This window comes from Sarcophilus harrisii, chromosome 2, assembly GCF_902635505.1.
Source record: "Sarcophilus harrisii chromosome 2, mSarHar1.11, whole genome shotgun sequence".
Lineage (NCBI taxonomy): Eukaryota > Metazoa > Chordata > Mammalia > Dasyuromorphia > Dasyuridae > Sarcophilus > Sarcophilus harrisii.
The window spans coordinates 598,783,909-598,795,353 of record NC_045427.1 but is presented as its reverse complement, the minus strand read 5'-3'; positions in this window follow the sequence as shown (position 1 = coordinate 598,795,353).

The window sequence follows — 11,445 nt, the reverse complement described above, 5'->3', positions numbered from 1 at the left end:
TTTAGTATCTATTCAAAACAATAATTCTCAAATCCCTGCCTAAAGTGTGTTTTTTGAATCATACTAGATAAGGAACACATTAATTCAAAGCTAAAGGCATTTAAACAATATAAAAAATAACAATAAAGAGTATCCCACTGCTCTGCATATATATGTATACACAAAATCTCATAATGCATGTGGAAGAAAGAAATTGCATAAAGGAATAACAAGTTACCAGGGAACATGAATGGAAGAGGGCACATATGCAGAGCAACTAGCACTCTATCTTATAACAAATTCAAGAAGATTTGGAGAATATCAAAGTCTAGTACAAGGAAATGTGGAGTTTATAACTAAGCTGTAGAGTCAGCTTTATTGGAAGGCAGTCAAGGAGAATGATGGAAACAAGCTGACCAAACACCCAGAGGAAATTGGGCACCCAATTGAAGCCCAGTTGGGCATCCTGCTTAGACTTTGGAGGAAATGGAGCACTTTCTCCTCAAACCAGTAATGTCTGGTGGGCTTATTGAGAATTCTTATTGAGAATTGTTTGCAGATAACATGACAAGATATGAGAATGGTCCTAATTCTGGCGAATATAGAAGGAATGCCCCAAGGGAATCGAAAGGTAGTTAATATTCAGACTCTCTGTTAATGAGAAAAGATGCTTTGGACCAATATTACTGGACCAAAGTACTTACTCAGACTGATTCAGCTTCCTTGTCAGGATTTTTGAGCTTCCCAGAGTTTTTTCATCTTGTGGGTCAGAGAGGCTACTATATTCTTTACATGCCCAAGGATCATATCTGCTGGGAAACATTTCAGGTCTGTGTGCTTCTTATACATCTCCTTCCCACTTTGCTGCAAGGTTCTGGTGTCCTTTCTTGGGCTACGGGTCATATACCACCTACTGCTGGTAACTGAGGTGCTGCCATATGGTGATTTTCTTAAAAAAAAAACTGAACCTGGTATAATTTCTCTGCAAAGGTCTTGGAGTTCTTTAAATGCATAATTGAAGGAGGTATTTTAGATCATTTTTTTAACAAAAGTATAGCTATGTCCATCCAGCCAGGAAAACCTCAGGACTTAAGTTAAACTCTTTTAAACTTTGTGTCTACCTCAGTTATCATTCTTGGAATTCAGGCTCCTTTTAAATTTAAAGGAATGCATCCTTTCAACTTTCAGACAGCAATTATTCTGAAAATAATAGGAGGTCACTGGTGAACAGTAAACTCAATGTGAGTCAGCAATATACCATGGCAGACATTAATCTACATTAAGAGAGACAGAGCTTCCAGGAATAAGGACAAACTACTTCTTCCCTGAACAGATCACATCTGGAATATTGTGTTCAAATTTGGGCACTACATTTAAAGAAAAGTATTCATAAACTGAAGGAAAAAAGCTGGTCAATGATAATGATAAATGAACTAAAATTCATGCTATATGAAGATTATTTGAAGGAAGTTGGAAAGCATGACTCCAAAAAAAATTAGCATCAATAACTATACAGATCTGGTTGTTGGTCTTTAGTAAATGGCAATAAATTTTTTTAATTAATGAAGATTTCAGACACTGGAATTCAAATATTGATATAATCATTCTACTATTCCCTGCTGCTTCTACCTCATCATGTCGTTCCAACTTGTTTTTGATCTCTCTAGTGGTAGACAAGAGTGGGATCACCTAACATATCTCATATTATAGTAACCAACTAACCTGCAAGCCAACTTTTGCCCCAGACCACTTCTTAAGTCCCAATTTCTTCTATTCCTCAAAAGAACATTCAGAATTCACACTGGGAACAAAGAACCAAATCATCAAGCACTGTGATGGGGTGAGTTTCTTAGAGAATCAAATCCTATAATGACTTTTTCTCTTTCAATAAGTCCTGAGCTACACAGTTCTGAAGAAACCGTTGGCAGACTGGGACTGAAGGTGGAGATGCAAGTAGGCTAGGAATCCAAACCTGTCTCTTTTACTTGGTGTCTATAGTAATAGCTATGATGAGAAAACATATTGGCAAGAAGGTAGAAAGATCTTGCATCTAGATTGTCTAATAGGACTTCCACCATACCCAGTCTTCTGGAGTTTTATGCCCTGGCTACCAACAACCACTGTCAAAGTGTAGCATCTTAGAGTAAGGGAAAATATAATTTTTTTCCTCACTTTTTTTCTTTGGATTGCCTTCTTCCTCCATAAGTTTTCCTTCCTATTGGTCAACAGTGACACCCACTGGCTAAGAAGAGATCTAGTCTGTTTGTTCTTCCAGTTAGCTGCATTAAACTGACTGAGAAAACAAATTTAAACAAAAATCCTTTCACCCTCACCCTCCCCTGGGAAAATTAACTATAATAGAAACTGAATTTTTTTGTCTCTGGTGCCTGAAGATAGTCAGAGAAAAAATGAGAGTAGACCTAAAAGAAAGCAGCCTGGAAACTAGGGACCTTTATGCAAAATGAGTTCAATCTCCAGCTCTTCTGACCATTCAAAACTGTGAAATATTAACCTCATGTACAATTTAAAAAACCAAAGAGAAGACCAAAGGACTCCAGTGAAAGAGTTTAAACTCCACTGTCCTAATCATGGTAAAACATGTGGTCTTCTATGTGAATCAGAAGGATTATCTAATGACATTTTATGACAAGTGGAACTTTTTCTGGTCTCCTTATTAGTGAGTGAAATATGGCAGGTTGTGTTGTTTCCATTTCTTTCTATCTCTTCCATCACAAGTCAAATAAAGACAAACATTAGAAAACTAGCCACACACTAGTTAGTAAATTTTTCTGATAACTTTCACAACCTTGGGCCTCTGATTCATTTAGAAAGAGGGTAACAGCTCCAAGATACAAATTACCACCTTCTAGTACACAGTCCCCAAAATGACTGCAGGCTCCTTCTAACACATTGCTGATGTGCCACTGGTTCCTGGTTTGAGGGGGTAAAGCTCTCCAGTAAAAATAGGTTATTTTCCCATCAAAGCAAACCTATTTCCTCGCTTCCTTGTTCTGCAATAATCTGGTGTTACACTGCCTGCCATGCCAGGCTCATTTTCTCCAGCTGTTTAATAACTGTGCTTGGAAATGCAGCTGTAGAATATCTCATTATTCAGCTCTGGAGAGATGTAAGTGGAAGGCAGAGGGAAGAGGGGGATGGAAGAAAGAACTGCAAGATGGAAAGGAATTTCTAAATGCAAACTACCTTTCACTCACATGGAATCACCTTTTCTTAAAAACCTATTGGCTCATGAATCTAACCTTCTCATAAATTTCTAGAATATATTATTTAAAGGGTGGTTCTCAAATGTTTATAAAGGAAAGAAATTATTATTCAGAGGACATTGATTGAATTAAAAACAAGTTACACTTTAGCACTTTTAAGTTTAACACTTAAATTAAAAACATTAAAAACAAGTAATTGCTGGCCAACACCATTTATTTTTATATTGTTGCTCTATTGTAGGATGGGAATTTCTGTAGACGTAATACAGCCAAATTTTAGCAAGACATTTGACAGTCTTTTAAGAAATCCTAGTATATGATGTGGAGAGTCTTGATCTTCCTCTGGACCATTTTATTCGATGTTTTCATCAATAACTTGGATCAAGTCCCTGCCTTGAATGTTTTAACATTAGATGAAACACTCTGACTTCTTAGATACTCCTTGTTTCATTTAAAAATTGTGACAAATCTGTCCAATGACACATGCTCATACCTAGCAGATATATTTAGGACACATGGCCTTATGGGCTCCAGGCAGCTAGAGGAGGAAGATGTGGAATGCTCTGTAGCCCTTGTAGGAAAGTACTTTGAGAAGAGGCTAAGTGCTTTCTAACACAATCTGTCCCCACATATCTATTTTTTTAATTATAATTTACATCACTGCTTTTATAAGTATGTTCGGAATACTATATACCTTTTATGAAGAAAAATGTAATTTGCAACCTTCAATGAGAATGTTACTACTAGTTTTCCTTCCTAAAATGTAAAATATTTGGGGGTTCTATGGGGCATTTTTTTCAATTAAAAAACTCATTTTTGACCCTGAGCATGGTATTTTTATAATCAACAAAAATGTAACATTTTCATAAAACAAAAATATAAATAGACTAGATTTCTGATATCTTGGTTTTGTCATTTGTCATTTGGTTCTATTTGGTTACTTTGAAGTTCAAAGATGACATGTTATGATGAAAGAAAATAAAGTTAGTTCAAATTTTGTGTTAAAAAAAAAGTAACTTAGATAAAAGCAAAAGTGATATGCTTATCAAATTTACAATGGCACAAAGTTAGAAGGGAGAGTTAATATATTGGATTAAAAGTTGGAAGAAGAGCTGAAGATAAAATATGAGATTTAATAAGGATAAATAGAAAGTATTGCACAAGGTTCAAAATATGAGTTTTAAAAAAGACACTTGGATTCAAGCATCAAATACACAGTTATATAGGACTATTTAGGTGAAGTAAATAAAAGTTTGCATGAAAAACTGGGGACTTTCATGGATTAGAAACTCAATATGTATCTGCAGTACAGTGAGGCAACCAAAATAGCTAATGTGATTCTATTTCCATAGAAAAGCATATATATAAAATCCAGAAAAATAAATTTAAAAGTTTTACTATATCTGACAGACCACATCCAAAGTATTATTTTCAGCTCTAAGTGATGCTTCTTTTAAAAGGACATGTCGGAGAAGGATAGTAGCCAAGATGGTGAGAAACTGCAATCAACACAATGCCCTTTTTTCTAACTTCCTTATTTGAGTTGTTTTTCTCATTAGAATGTAAAATCCTTAAATAGTGACTATTTTCTTTACTGATATTTTCCAGTGATTAAAAATTGAATAATATCTAGAGATCCTCAAAAGAAATACAAGTATGTTTAAACTGGAAAAGAAAAAACTTGGGGAAGACCTGATAGCTTCCCTGACATATTTGAAGAGTTGTCACTTGGAGGAAGGATTAGCTCTAGAAGGCAGAATTAGGGTCACTTGATGCAAGTCACAGGGAAATAGATTTCCACTCAATATAAAGGTCAAATTCTTTCACAGATATATGAAAATGAGATAAGTTCTTTCACAACCTAAAGCCTCGAAAGGGAAGCTAGTCAGTCTTCAAATATATTGCAGGTGCAACTAATTATTTGGATAAAGACTGTATAAAATTACTTCTCAGGGCCCTTCTAACTGAAATTTTATGATTCTGTAAAAAAAAAAATGTGAAGTTATCTCATTTTTTTCTTTTTTTAAACTTTTCTTCACTTTCCCTGTTTACAAACTGAAAATTTGTTTTGTTCATGACTAATCCATCCCTGAACTTGCCCTCCCTCTTAAATTCCCCTTTTCCTTGCTTTCCTTTGAATCAACTATATTTCTCTCAAACTCTTCATATGTTCTGATTTCAAGACAATTATGAATTGATGCAGAGTGAAATAAGCAGAATCAGGAGAACAATTTATTCAATGGTAAAGACATTATAAAAACCAACCAACCTCAAAAAATTATAAGAATTATAATCAATACAATGTCATTCATGATTCCAGAGGACAAAGATGAAACACATTATCTATTATAGAGAGGTGATGAATTTAGGATCCAGAATGAGATTTATTTTTGCATAAAGCCATTAGTGGATTTCATTTTGTTTAATTATGCATATTTGTTACAATACATCAATTTTTTATTTTTAAAAGGAATAGATGTTAGAAATATGAAAATGGAATGGTTAATGACTTTACTAATCACCTTAATTTGCTTAAGCTCCTTTACTATCCACAAGAAGCTAAACTGATTTGGGAATCAGATGAAACTAGACATTTCTTAAGCTGGGTATATCAGAAGTACTTTGTAGTACTGGTAGACTGAACCCAGAACTTCCCCCACTATGCTAGATAATCAACTCAGACTGATTCTTATCAAATCCCAGTTCTAAAAAATATCTCAGCCCAGAGATGACCTGATAAGACCACTATTCAACTCCAACCCTCCTTCTCTGTGATTTTTATTTTTGTTTATGCCCACCTTGAGCTCAGTTCTAACTGTGCTCCCTTGTGTGTGTGTATATGTATATATGCTTTCTTAAGAGGAATAAAGCCACAGATACAATCTAACTTTTTTGTCTTTCTTAGATTGAACTCTGGGGGGGAAAAGGTTGAAAGAAAAGAAAATAGATTTCTGTTATTCTTTTTAATAGAGAGGTAATGGTATGCTACTAGTGTAAAATATTGTATGCCCTTTAAATGAGATCATTATGCTATTATTTTTATTTAATTGCTTTATTCCACTACAAGGGACTCTTCCTGCAGTTGAAATAATTTGTGAATGCAAGCAATTTAAAAATAAAACTGAAAGTAACCAAAAGAAAAAGTGTTGAAGCATATACAGGCAGTGCTATAGACTGCATGGGCTTTGGTCCCATACATGTGACTTGAGGCAAGTCATAACCTTTTAATACTCTAAGTCAGAGATGTCAAACTCAAGCCTACAGGTCATGTGCTTCCTTCAATACTCCTGACTAAAATATAATTGAACAACACTTAACAAAATAAATTAAAATGTAATAGAACACATATAATGTTAATGTAAAGTTTTCTAAGTCAATATACAATGAGAGAAAATTCTGGGAAGGTGATAGAAATGGACAGAAAACCAAACCCCAAGCTCTCCAGATCTTCTCCACAAAAAAAAAAAAGACAAAAATAGTACTTCAGGACAAATATTGAGTGGTAAAATAAAAAAAACAGATGGAGCAGAGCTATGGATCTCTAGGGACAGAAAAGGTCGGAAGAAAAATCCCATGATGGAGGTTTGTCTTGAGTGAAATGTAAACACCTCTAGGCTAGTTCTCCTGAAACAGCAAGAGGCGAGTCCTGGGGTTAGCTGAGTTGGGGGGTAGCCTTGGCCCCAGCCACAGGAACTTACACCTCCCAGACAGTGTGTTCAGTCAGAGGTCAGAGCCAGGGAAGACTGATACCTGCTGATAAGGAGATGTGGCCCTGGGTGAGAAGGAGACCGCATACACTGGAGGAGTGCAGAAGCTGGGGGCAAGGATGCTGCTGCCCGGGTACTTACAGGAGGCTGGAGTTCTTACAGGAGGTTAAAGGGGGAGAACTGAATAACGACCTAAGGCCAGAGACACCATGCCCCATACCCTAGGAATAGAGGTGATAACGCTAACAAACTGCTATACATTTTTAACCAAAAAAGTAGACAAAGTTGAATAGGGAGGACTAAGGCTCATCTTCAGAGAATACTTAAGTTTTTTTTTAAAGCCTCTCCAATCTCAAAGAGTAACATCTAATGGTCACCTGCTCAAAAAATTCATAGATGAACTCAAAAAAGACTTTAAAAATCAAATGAGAGAGATGGAGGGAAAATTTTTTAAAATCAAGGAAAAGCAAGAAGATTATAAAAAGAAATCAACCAACTAGAAAGGGAGATCCAGAATCTTAAGAAAGAACATGACTCCTTGAAAGTTAGAAATGGACAGGAGAAAGCCAGAAAAATTGTAAGAGACTAAGAAATAATAAAACAAAATATAAAGAATGAAAATAGAAGGGAATGTGAGTCATCTCATAAAAACAATAGATCTGGAGAACAGATTAAGAACTGTATAGGAAAAAAGTAAAAAAAAAATTAATCTTATATGAATGAGTGTGAGAGGAAAAAAATGACACAGGAATTAGATGGGAGAGGAAGGCTGGTAATTCTGGAACCCTACTTTCATTGGGAATGAATCAAAAAGGAAACAATATATACATATTTCGGAGAGCATAAAAGTCTTCTAAATTTAGAAAAAATAAAAGAGTAAGGTAATAGAGATGAGGACAAGGATAAGGGAGGAATTTTCAGAAGGAACTCTACTCATATTAGATCTGGGTTAAAGAGAGAATAACATATACATTTGAAAGAGAATAAAAATCTTCTAGATTTATAAATAAGAAAATGAGGGAATAGGATAACAATAGGGGAAAGTATAGAAAGTTGTGTGATTTAGCTAGAATGGGATAAGGTATATAAATTAGTGAGAATGAGATAAAAAAGGAGGGAAAAGATGAGAGTAGAAGATAAGAGAAGGATCCTTGGAGAGAGAATAGGTTAAATAATAGGAAGGCAAGGCAACATGTAAAAGTAAAGTAGAAGAGTCAAAAGGGATAGGAAATGAAAGATACACAAAAACATTGTAATAAAGAGTAAGAATAGAATTTATTAGGTTTTTAAAAAGCAGGGGTAGTAATCAGTGATCTGAAAGTTAAAACTAAAATAGATTTAGTCCAAAGAGAAAATTATATTAATTAATAATTTAGAATATTTAAAATAACTAAACAATATAATATTGGAATATTGGTGTGGTGTGGGAAATTATGAGTTAGTGGAAACAGAAAAATATGGAAAGATTTGGATTTATGAAGCAAGATGTTACCTTGCATAGAATACTCTTACATAGATGTATATGAATGTACATATGTATATATACATATATATGTTTATGATTATATGTATCTTTATATATGTATGTGTACATGTGTATGTATTCAGGCTTAATTGTAGCCTTTTTAGGGGGAGGGCAAAAAAAAGGTAAAAAGTTCAAGGCAGAAAATAAAAGAAAATCTACAAGGAAGCAAAGAAAAGATGTACAACTCTGAACACAATCTGGAGTATTTAGTCTATAGACTTTCTTGAAACAGAAATGCATTTTTTAAAATTTTGAATCCTCTCCTATATTCTGTTGTGCACATGAAAATTTTTTTCTTTTTCTATTTTGCATTTCATTTTTATGCACACACACACAAACACACAAACAATGAGGAGGGTTCCATATGTAAGGTTAGTGATCCCTATTTCTATATGAATTTAACAGTAGTATTCTACACAATTCTTTAAGGCTGTAAGTTTAAGAGAAGTTGCTGATCTATATTGGTACAGAGTTTACTTACCTGAGAGTTCCTTATACCAATAAAATTATTAGTCTAGTCACTATTCCTATGCAATGCATAACTATTAGGAGTTTATTCATAACTGAGGTTTTCCCTGTCTCTTCCTTCAAACCACTTCCTTGTATTAGGCAAGAAGCCAAAAAAAAAAAATCCATTCATTTTCATAAGGCAAGGGGGGAACAAATTGTCTTTCTTAATCAATTCCACACTTATATAATTTTCTGCTGACTTTTCTCCAATACTTATTATTGCTTATTAACTCTCTCCTCAAGATTAAAGCCATAGGGGAAATTCTCCCAAGAAATATTTCTTCATACCCCAATCTAGATAGGCCAGTTCATCTCCATTCAGATGCAAGGATATCTAGATTGCAGCAAGTCCCCGAGTTTTAGGATGGCCAGCCCTAAATATCCCCCATTATAAAAAATTCACCAGCAACTCCTGTCGAATTCTTCTCTAAGAGTAAAAAGAATTTTTGAAGTGAGATCTATGGTCTAATTCAAATGGATACATCAGAGTATTGTGGTCCACAGGATTCAGACAGCATTGGCCACAGAAGTTTAAGAAACTTGTAATATCTAAAAAATTTTAATTATTCATGCATCTTCCCATACTTCTTGTATTATGTCCCTGGAACTGCTTCTTCCTATATTTGTATATCTCAGATGTGATCCCCCAATTTACAAATACATTGAGTTCTAATTTATGTGATGCTCAATTTCTCTTAGTTAAACAAGCTTTAATGTTTTCCCATGATTAGCCATACCTCAGAGTTTGAACTTCATTGGACCTTTCTTAGTGCTTTAACTCATGTATAATTTGGACCAACTCAAATTGTCCATTTGTGCATTTAAAAAGCCCACATATATACTATTTTTTTGTTTCCTTGGCCAAGATAGTTGATAGTAAAATGTGTCTGCCTTCTTCCTATTAATATTAACATGACATTTCATGTTAATATTATATATAAACATCCCCAAATATAGAAGTTCTGAGACCCAGAAAAATAAATTATGTGACTGATATAGCATATTATCTACTTTGCTTCCTTTATCTAATAAATAGCTGGTTTGAAATGTTAAGGGCAAGTAATAGAATCTTCCTTCTTTGATTCAACTCTGACATCTGAAGTCTATCTATCATACTGATTTACAAGGCTCATGCTATATCCATATCTGAGCTAGCAGGAAGAATCTTTGCAGTCTTTCACTAGCAAGTACCTAAGCAAAAAATTTCTTTGTGAATTATATATCCCTCTCAAGAAGCTGAACTTTGGACCTGGGGAATAATCCCTCAGATCTAACATGTCCCTTAAGCAGAAGAAACTCTAGTTCAACCCCATTTGTATCTCTATACATTGAAGTATTTCCCTGTATCTTTCCTGTTATCCTAATACTAAGTCCAGGACAACTACCATAGACCAGAACAACTAGGTCTAGATCATCTTTCAGGCATGCTGAGTCTGTGTGGCAAGTCACCTGTGTGTTCATCCCTATTCCCTAATATATTTATAGGGATGAATTCAACTTAAAATGAACATAATCCATAACTTTGGAGATGAAAAGAAAGAAAAAAGATCAACTATTGGAACTATGTATAAGGAATGATAGAAAAATAGTCCCACTCTTGCATGGCAATAACTAGTACAATGATAGTAAAATAAAAAATAGCATATGAGAAAATTATTTACACATAAATCTCAGATCAGCTACTAGTTTCTTTCTTTTCTGGCTAATTCCCTAAACCATTTCAGCACAAAATCAAGAGTCAAAAGAGTCACATTGATATGTCATTGCAGAGGCTTTTCATTTGTATCATTGACTCAAAACATTTCATTAGTGGTGCTGATGGACAGATCCCTTCCTTTAAAAAAAAAAAAAGTCCCCAACAAAAGTAACTGTTTCTTATTTGAAGGTTCCTTCCTTAGATTCATACCTCTCAATTCTCTGTTCTTTCCAAAAACTAAATCATGCTCTAGACATCCAAAGAGAAAATGCATTAATTCCATCTAGAAAACAAATAAGCCACTTTCTTGTAGCAACTTCTGAAGGTGCTTCTGTTAAAAAAAAAAATGATGGGGTGGGGTTGAGATAATCACATCAGCCGCACTCCTACAGTTTGCCATTGGTGTAAGTGATATAGGTTGAGGGATGAGGGATGTTTGCTGGATCCCTCAATGAGAGAAGTCCAGTGAGTGAGTTCTGGGACAGGTCTCACTCCACTACATTTCAATGAAAATTAACCAATGCCACCTGTTTGGATTCATAATGACTTGCAGTAACTGGGAGATATAAAGGATAGGATCACTTAGTCCTTTTCAAGTTTAAGTGATTTGTTGCACTTTTACTACCTCAGTGTCCTATTTGGAAGGGGTATAGTACCATATTTCCCTGATCAGTATCTGTTAATAGAATATGAGGGATGTGTACAAAGAAATAAAAAATGTTTTAAGCCCAGTGAAGCACTAAAGTGTTCTCTTGCTCTTGCTTTTCCTCTCACTTTCTCACTCATTTCTTCTCTTCCCTAGCA